Source organism: Dipodomys merriami, unplaced genomic scaffold (assembly GCF_024711535.1).
Source record: "Dipodomys merriami isolate MVZ:Mamm:240054 unplaced genomic scaffold, mDipMer1.0.p SCAF_3, whole genome shotgun sequence".
Classification (NCBI taxonomy): Eukaryota; Metazoa; Chordata; class Mammalia; order Rodentia; family Heteromyidae; genus Dipodomys; species Dipodomys merriami.
Window position 1 is genome coordinate 6,979,356 of NW_027204492.1, and position 9,837 is coordinate 6,989,192.

The window sequence follows — 9,837 nt, forward strand, 5'->3', positions numbered from 1 at the left end:
AACTAGTATATATGTCTGAGACAAGCTGAAAAAGTCAAATAAGTTGATGTTAGGTGAAATGAACTCCAAGATAAATATTCAAATGTTTTTTTCTCTTTCTTGCGATTGTTTCTAATGTATTTATATGATGATTTCTTTGTTGCTTTATATGTCCCTCCCCCACGGTATAACCCTGCTTTCATTGTATTTGATGTTGGTATAATTTGTGGAGGGGAAGGGCAAAAACAAACCATTTAAATAGGGATACAGGTGGACCCATTGCAAAAATGAGATGTACAAGTCGTTACGTTGAAAAAACAAACTTTACAACTTTGGCAGGGGGCCAAGGTGCTTGGGGGTGGGAGATGGGAAGGGGAAACAAAGGAGGAGGCAACAATGCTTGATAAGAAATGTACTCATTACCTTGCCCATGTAATTGGAACCCTTCTGTATGGTATTTTCACAATAAAAAAAAATCAAAATTAAAGACTAAATATTTACAATTCAGAGGTTATAAACACAGAGTTTATTTACATTTTCCTTCTTTAATAGGACAGCATACCTAAGAACTAATTTATTCTTTATTCCAGGTGAACTGGCAGTTAGCAGTTAAATAGCAGGTAAGAGCACCATTCTGGAAGTGTCTGTAAATATGTTGGAAACCTTTCCCATAATCAGATTGATTTGAATTTCCCCAAAATATAAGGATACGTATGACAATTCAGTTTGTTTCTGATGCAAAACTTTTTAAGTTTGATAAGTTTTTTCAACCCTTTCTCCTATTTTTTCAACCCTTTCCCCTATTCCCTGAGCTACTAGAGTTATATTCATGAAGATTAAAGGAATGCTGAAAACCATTACAAAATCAGTTGCTCATACATGACACTATATGCAGCACATCCTGTAGAATGACTGTAGTCATTTTTATTATATTTAATAGAATACTTCTTTCTCTATATGAAATAAAGCACATGGAATTCTTCATCAACTGAAGAATTTAACCAGTGCATGACAGATAATATTGTAGCTCCAGGTATACTTGAGAGTAAGTCCTTTTTATTAAGCTTTACTCTTGGTTTATGAAATTTTTGGGGTAAACACCAAAACAGAATTCACCAGGTTTGAAGGGGTAAGGGAGAAAGAAGTTTATCTATCAGTTTTTTATTTATCAGTTTGAATTGATAAATTCAAGGTTCATGGTCACAGAATAATATGAGCACTCCTATCTTATGGGGGTTGATAGAACTGGGTGGCACAGTACCTATACCTTCAGCAGGCTGTGTGCAGTGCTTAGTCAGGGGCATCTCACTGGATAATGTAAGGTTACAAAATACATGGATGTGTTGGATTAGAGATGGTGGGGATAGATGACCAGGAACCTCTGAAATGCATACCCAGGTAGGAAATACTCTTTAACATTATTTATAATGTATACTATTTGTCTTTGAGTTGAGATAGTTTCTGGATCAGCTTATCCTTATTTTTTAATTTCTGATTCACATTAACAGAGGTCATATCATTAACATAGAGGGAGGGATTGAATGTGCTCTGGAGAGATGGTATATCAAAGGATTCATAAATAAAAATTTCAGTGTTTAGGTGTCATGAAATATGAAACCAACGATGAATTCTGCCAGAATGATGATTGCTAGAAAACCACCTGTAGTCCCAAATGTCTGTATACAGTATCCTATTTAGAAATGTCCGGGTCACTTTTTCTGGGTCACTTTTACTGTGTGTGACTAGTACTTAAAAATGGCAGTATGCTCATGAAATTCTTACAGTCTATGATTGAGAATGAAATAATAGCTCCCTTTATCATGGTATAACCCAAAAATACAAAGGTACTCGTGGCAGAAGAGAGCTAAGGTAAAGGACAATTGAGTTGTTCTTTCCTGTATCTGTGATTAAAAGGTTCATTGTTGAGGTTTGTCAGAAAGTTGAATACTTCTGAAAAGAGCAGGGGATGATGGAAGTGGAGGATGCAATTTTCTTTATGTCGTGAGCAGTGTGCTACTTTAAGAGGTTCTGATTATGTGGCTAAAGCTTAATTGTGACTTCTTAGAGTAGATTAATGCTCACAAAGTCCAGCGATTTGGTAGAATCTAGAGGATGAAGTTCTGTTTATATGAATAACAATCGTGACTTCTTTGGGTACATTAATGCTCACAAGGCCTAGCAGTGTGATAGAATCTAAAAGATGATAATATGCACCATACATGTACTTGACATGCCCACTCAGCTCTCATGAAGGCCAATAATAAATAGCTCAATAACACATTCAGTAGTACATCTACACCATATATAATTCTGTGTAACAAGGAATATAAGAAGGACATTAAGGTTTTTTTTTCTAATAGAAGAAAAGAAAACTATGCTTGGTTTCTTGATAGTGTCAGTCATTCAGGTAGTTGTCTATGAATATGATGTGCATTGAGGAACATCTATGTTGAAGAAAAATGTGTTGTTTCTTATTACAACTGAATTTAGTTTTAGGAGCAGATAACATGCTGTGATGGGTTCTTAGCTGATCAACACCTTCAGTATATTCTGTGTGTGCTAAGAGACAGAACTGTGTATGGTCAAGAAGATAAATGAGATAGGTATGTCATTGGATGCATTAAGACTCATCAAAGCTATGGTATATTTTGTCCTGTGAGTTTTTTATAAAACAGCAGTGGAAGTGGTTTCAGAAATGGTACTTTGCCTAATGGATGCCACTAGTATATATGATTCTTCAAGACAGTTTCAAATTCTGAGATTTACAGATAAAAATACACAAGTTAATATTTCAGATCATAACATAGAAGTGATTACCTTTGTCTGAGAAGATAATTTTAATGTGAACACCATTATTTTGTTGTTGGTGGTGGTGGTCATGGGGCTTGAACTCTGGGCTTGGGCACTGTCCCTGCGCTCTTGAGCTCAATGTGAACAGTCTACTGCTTGAGCCACAGCACCACTTCCAGTTTTCTAGTGGTTTTTATTGGAGATAAGAGTCTCACGGACTTTCCTGCCCAGGCTGTCTTTGAACCATGATCCTCAAATCTCAGCCTCCTTAGTAGCTAGGGTTACAAGGGTGAGCCACTGGTGCCCGGCACGATTATTCTTTTGCCATCTCCGTTATCACTTTAAAGAATCAAATTATGTATTGATAGCACTTGTGGAATGTCTTTGTTTAATGTGTAACAAAGACTTAAAAACAGGTGCAAACAGTAAACTCTCATTTTCAACCCAGAACTCATTGATGAGTATGAGTTTTTGGACATATAATGAGGAACATGCTACCATTTGTTACTGTTAGTTTTCTGGACAGTGGCCAAGTAAACATACTGAATGGTTAAAAAACACACAGAGATGTGATAAATTATACCGTTCTCTAGGGATTCACACACAGTGAGGCCAACAGAGGATATTCTTAGTAGAGGAACACTAAGGTCCAATACCTGTGTTTGTCTTATGATAAAAAAAAAAAGATATTTGGGGCTGGGAAGGTGGCTCAGTGATAGAGCGCTTGCCTTGCATGCTTGAGGCCCTGGGCTTGATTCCTCAGCACCACATAAGCAAAAAGAAAAAAGCCAGAAGTGGCACTGTGGCTCAAGTGGTAGAGCGCTACCCTTGAGGTGAAGAGCTGAGGGACAGCACCCAGGCCGAGAGTTCAGGCCCCACGACCAGACCCCCCCCCAAAAAATAATATTTATCAAAATGAAATCCAGCAAATGGAAACAAGAGGCCAATAGGAATTTGAGAGAATCTATAATGTAGCCATAATCCAGGCAAATCCGCTGCACTGTGTAGTTTTAGGACTTTTTTTTAATTGGCTGGTATTAGTTTAATAAGAGGGAGTTCATTTTACTATCTCCACACATTGACACTGAATGCCTAGAAATCTTTAGTCAGTGGGTTCAAGAATCAAGGAATGTAAGGAGTAGTGCAGAACACTGCCTGGTGGGCTGTAGACAGCTAGGACAGTGGCTTACATATTAACCATGTAATGAGAACTGTCCTAAGTGATTTGGCTCAATTGAACTTCCTATGCCTGGTAACTCTAAACAATGAAAGATTCACCACAAACCTCAAATGCAGTGTATCATAAATGATTTTGATTCACATATTTTATAGCCAGTTAAATAAACTTAATATGAAGTATGAATCTGTAGTTGGAGTAAGGTTCACACCTTCATAGGTTTTATAATCTTGCTTTTTATGTTGGTAATGCAGTGCAGATATTCTGAGTTGTGTTCCTTGAACTCATGAATGGCTTTTAATTCACTATTTCTTATGCTTCTGGAAAACACTTTGATTTTTGTGTTTCTACAATATGAGCACTAACAGAATTTTAGATAATGAATATAGAGGGGATCTGATTCATTTTTATATCCCTGAAACAGACAAACAAGAATGTCTTCTATCATATTGTTACTATTATCCATTAACATAGCTAAAGATCATGTGACCCATGCTGAGGTAGTAATACAAGTAATGAAGTAATGTTCATCCATATGAAGGTAGTAATACAAGCAATGAAGTAATGCTCACCAGGGTTAATTGTTTTGTGTTTCGCCTCTGGATAGGGAATTTTAGACTGTGTATTTCTCAGGATGCTTACTTTGCTAAATGTATTCTTTGGATGTCACTAGAATCCCTTGCTTCCAGGAGTTTAAATGTTTGAGTTTTACAGAAAGCATGGATTCATGGCCAGGAATTTTGAGAAGTGTAGGTCTTTCCTTATAGGAGCTCAGCCAATGATAACTCTCGTATCTTATTGTATACAACAGGTCTGAAGAGCTACATGGAGAAAACAACTCTTTGTGAGGGGTAGTGTAGTACTCCAGTATTGCAAATAAATTCATTAAGACTCCTGATCACGTGGTCTACTAAGATCATTGATGTTTATGGAAGGAAAATTTTGAGGATAGTCATTAATTGATGCAGTGTGTTCTGTTCTTGGAAAGATTTTACTCACTCAACTCGCAGTGACAGGTTGTTGTCTGAGCTTACCAATGTCTTTTTTAGATGGGTATGATAATGAGAGAAGGTCCAAGGACTTTTCATCCTTTTGGTCTGGTATTTCTTTTTTTTTATTGTGAAAATACCGTACAGAGGGGTACAATTACATGGGCGTTATCAAGCATTGTTGCCTCCTCCTTTGTTTCCCCTTCCCATCGCTGGTCTGGTATTTCTTATATGCCTCTAGTACATAACTGTCATCTGATGTTTTCTAGTTTTGATTTTTGACATTACAGGTTACAGGACTATCATATAGAAGATGTTCCATTCTTTCCAAGGAGAAAAGAGATCAGTTTCACCCATGGTGCTGAAAGTCATACAGCTAAGTAAGAATAAAGAAGATCTCAAATGCCTCAGGTAATCAAGGGAAAGTAAATGAGTTGGTCTCCTGTTGGATATAGAGGTAAATAAATCCAAGTTTCTGGTAACATGAAATAATTAGAACAGTCCTGAAAACTTCCAGGTTTTATGCTGTCTGGGAGTACATATCATCACACAACGTGGCATCAGTAGTACATCCTTAACTCTACCAAGTTCAAAGAAAGAAATACTGGATTCTATAGTTCTTTGTAACAGGAGAGAAAAATGGGAATAAGGCTGTTTTTTTACTGTGATACTCACTCAGGTGAGTGTAATGGAAAGGAGGCAGTGTATTCTGGAGTTCTGGAGAATGTGTGTGTGTGTGTGTGCGTGTGTGTGCGTGTGTGTGTGTGTGTGTGTATGTGTGTGTGCTGAATAATAGTTACTTATTGCTTAAGACATTATAATGTATAAATTTGGACTGCATACTTCAGAGTTTTTGGAGTATATTCTAATATACAATAGACGATGGGCTCTGCTGGGACATTACCTTAAAATTTGTCATGCCATTCGGTGTTACCTAAATCAGAATGCTTGGTGTTAGTAAAGGGTATGTTTCAGGCTACATTTTCATTGGAGGATAGTTCACCTAATTCTTCATAGGTATGATTTCTGGATTGTAAAGAGCTTAGTTTGAGTATTCTTCATATCCTTTCTTTGACTTTGGGTGTGTTTATGTCTCTAATTCCTTCTTTTCTAAAGTCCTTTCCACAGGAACAGTTACTGGTTACATACCATCAATGTGGCCTGAAGTCTGTTGAGTTCTGTTAGAAGACATTTAAAAGTGAACCAGCTTCTCTGTTGATCCTAACCATCTTCCAGGTGAATAGATCAAATCTACATAGCTTGAGTGATTCTTGCCAAAGTATATTGCCCTGAGCACTCCATAGGCCTTAAGTGTATGTACATTCAAAGTTGATATATTGTGATATTCCTGGAACAGTGCTGAAAATAAAGTAAGAACAACTTACGTAGTTGTCTTCACTTCACATAGCTAGGGAAGATGTCAGAGGATCCGCATGCAGGATATGATCTAAGGTGAAAAGTATAATTATCTTACTTGGGAATTACAAAGCACTTATACACATCTGCCTACCGGTCTACCTATCTCTATCTTTAAAGTCTAAATTCCACAATTGAGTAGATGGTACATGACTTTTTGTGATTGTCTTAGTTTGATCAAAGTAAAAATTCAGATCTATTCACTTTCCTTTTAGGAAAAATATATATGTCAGATTTTCTATATCCATTATCATATGGGGACAACTGTTGATGCCATCTTTTGACAAATGTCAATATAGCTGCAATGGTTATTCATATACAAGTATATAAACACATATATCTTCTATATTGTTTTACACTAATTTGGGCATATATGCTCAGTAGTATCAGAGCATTTTTATAATATTTTAATTTTGAGCAATCTTCATGTTGATTTCCATGGTTTCATTAGTTTACATTCCTAACAATAGTCTGTACACACCTTATCTCCCATCCTTGCCAGAAATTACAGCTTCCTTTTTTCTAACAAATAATTTCAATTTTGACAATTGTGTGATGGAATCATAGTTCAGTTTTGATTGTATTTTTTTACTAAATATATTGAACATTTTTTCACCTATCAACCATTTTTACTTCTGAGAACTGTTGAAATTGGTTTCCCAGTATTCTTTTGCTGTCTAACTTTGTGTTTTTTATTTTGCTGAACTGGGGACTTGAACTGATGGCCTGAGTACTGTCCATGATCTGTTCTTCTCAAAGTAAGCACTCATACCACTTGAACTTTTACTATGTTGATTCATTTTCCTTCTCTCCCTGGTTTTCTCAGAGTTACAATGCTAAAAGATTAATATTGTTGAATTCAAGTTTAATTGTACTGTTATGATAGAATAATAGGAAGTTACTTAAATAGCTTATATTAGACAAGACAAAATTTGTCTTAAAATATGATGTCTTTTGGAGAAAGTTCTAATTATTGAGTTTAGACTCCATGAACACTTACAAACTAGAGGGCAGACAAATGTACTTTTCATTCCTTCCTCCTGTAGAAAATTGAATAAGAACCAGGTATTTCTTTTCTATCACATCCAGGTAAGTAAGAACAGAGAACATCCAAATTTGTCAGATATTCAAGATAATGAACATTTTGGGTGTCCATTAGTAAGAGTTACAGTCTGTAGAAATAGGTTCACAGTTTGGAAATGAAAATATCCTTGGAAGAGTCTTACTAAGTTCGAGAGACAATATTGATTTCTTCGATAGCACTTGTAATTTCAAAATATTTTGGGTCGTGTCCTGCTTGGAATTGTGTGACTTCGTTGAACTACTTATGACTGGTCCCTGTGAATAGAGGAATGAGCATAAATGTCTTCATTTGTCATGGCTTTTGTTTGGTAGCAATAGAGTAGTAGAAAAGTATTTAAATAATCTTACCCTTCTTTAATATGCTCCTTGAATTTACCTAATACCTAAGATTCCATATGAAGCTTATTATGGCTCATGCTAAACTGTGGACACCTACAGTTCAAAGAGTAGAAAGTGTAGTATATTAAGTTAACTGAAAAGAATAACGACATCTAGTTTTTCTGTTTTTGTCCTGAGAGCCAGTCAGGTTACTGGGATCTCTGAGGACCATGGAACATTCTAGATTAGCACTTCTCAATTCAACATGCTATGTTTATTGTTCTACTGGAAAGGATATAGTTGTTGAATTAACCATGATTTGTTTGTCTCTGATGAGATTAAGCTTCACCAATGTCTTCAGATGATGAAGATAGTCTAGTAGAGAATGTATTATGAGTTTTCTTTGTCTCTGATATACCATAAATGCCTTCTTTCTTTGGATTAGCATTAAATGTTTGCCACTTTGTAGTTTGGACATGACTATATAGTGATACTAGACAAGAAAGTAGGAAATATTCCATCCAGCACTATCTTTACCATCATCCAGATAAACAAGAGATTTGAAATTTGGCAGTGCTAGAGAAAATCAAGATAATCAAAGTAGATTGAGCTTTCTCTTAAAAGTAAACTCAGTATTCAAATATAATAAAATAATAACGTAGAGTACATGGTTTATGTTAGCAGAGCACAAATGCTGCATTGGTTTATGTTTTAGCCTATTTGAAATTATGCCAATTAGTCTAACTAAATAGGCTAATTTCTTGTAGAGGACAGCTAAACAATGTCTCAATTTTTTTTGATTCTTCACTTTTGTAGTGGTGCATTCCTGGTATACAGTGGATCTTTCCCTTGTCTCATGTGTGTGTTGGATGATTCTAAGTCTTAAGGATCCTTCAAGATAATTTTTAGTATTCATTTTACCACAGTGAGGACTTGTATGTCTGAGAGTATGAGAATGTCCCCTGTAAGTTTCATTTCGTGATAGCAATAGGTAGCTTGAGAATAAGGTAGGCATTTCTGTTCTGAAAAGCATCCAAAGAAACAGCTGCTCAGAGTATCCAAATGCAAGATTGTAGATGACTGCAGAGTTGGCATATCAAAGTCTTCATGAGTGATAAATTCAGTGTTCAGTTATCATAAAATAATACATTATCATTAAATACTGCATGGGTTTCTTGAGTCTGTGTGCAAGTACACTACTTATACTACTTGGGTCATTCATATTATATGTGACTAGTACCTCTCTAGATGGAATAAACACATGAAATACTTTGATGTATTGCAGTTGTAACTACAAGTTATCTCTATGCTTATCACAGTAATTGGGTAAAACAGCACAGAAGATTTTAAGTGATGTTAAAGTGGAACATCTAGGTAGGTGAGTACTCCTGGGGTCTGTAAAGAAAGATCAGAGTTCAAGTATCACATAATACTCGCAGGATTCTTGAAAACAACAAATGATGATGGAACTAGGTGATTCAACAGCAAGCACCACATTCACCATTCTTGTGGGCAGTGTCCTCCTCACAGATGTTCTGATTGTGTGAATAATGTTTAATCGGCACTTCTGTGAGTAGATTACTGCTCACAAAATGCAGTGATGTTGAACAAAGAAGATTATCTTGGAACTATAGCTGCACCCTTCAGATCTCCAGTTTGGAAGTTTGAAACCAACATGAAGGCACACTGCCCCAATTTTAATATAAATATATTTCTAAGTAGGGACAAAAGTATGACATAAGCATTTGTCAGGATAGAAGAAAGGAAGAGAGAATAATCTTAGTTTTTGTACTAACAGTCATTCAGGTGTATGGAATACCATTGTGTATACTGGGGAAGAACCATCCTTAGGTAAATGGAATTCCTTCTTTAGGATTTTCAGCAAATCAGTTTGAGGTACAGACATCATGCTTTCATAGCAATATGATGGAGTGCAAGGGAGAAATGGCACTACTAGGACATAATCTTCAAGTTTAACATGCTGCTCAAAATGGTGGAATTTAGATTGATTATGGTCAAGAAAATCAGGTCACCAGCATGTGAAATAAAGCTCAATAAAGCCTTTATATAATGAGTGTATTTATG

The 9,837-nt window shown here is 35.9% G+C and overlaps 1 non-coding gene across 1 annotated transcript; it reads left to right on the forward strand.

Moving 5' to 3' along the window:
* Positions 1–3,135: 3,135 nt before the first annotated feature.
* LOC138840573 (small nucleolar RNA SNORA40) lies at positions 3,136–3,263 on the forward strand. The gene has a single exon (XR_011376136.1). It is a non-coding gene; the product is annotated as a small nucleolar RNA SNORA40 (small nucleolar RNA).
* The last annotated feature ends 6,574 nt before the right edge of the window (positions 3,264–9,837 follow it).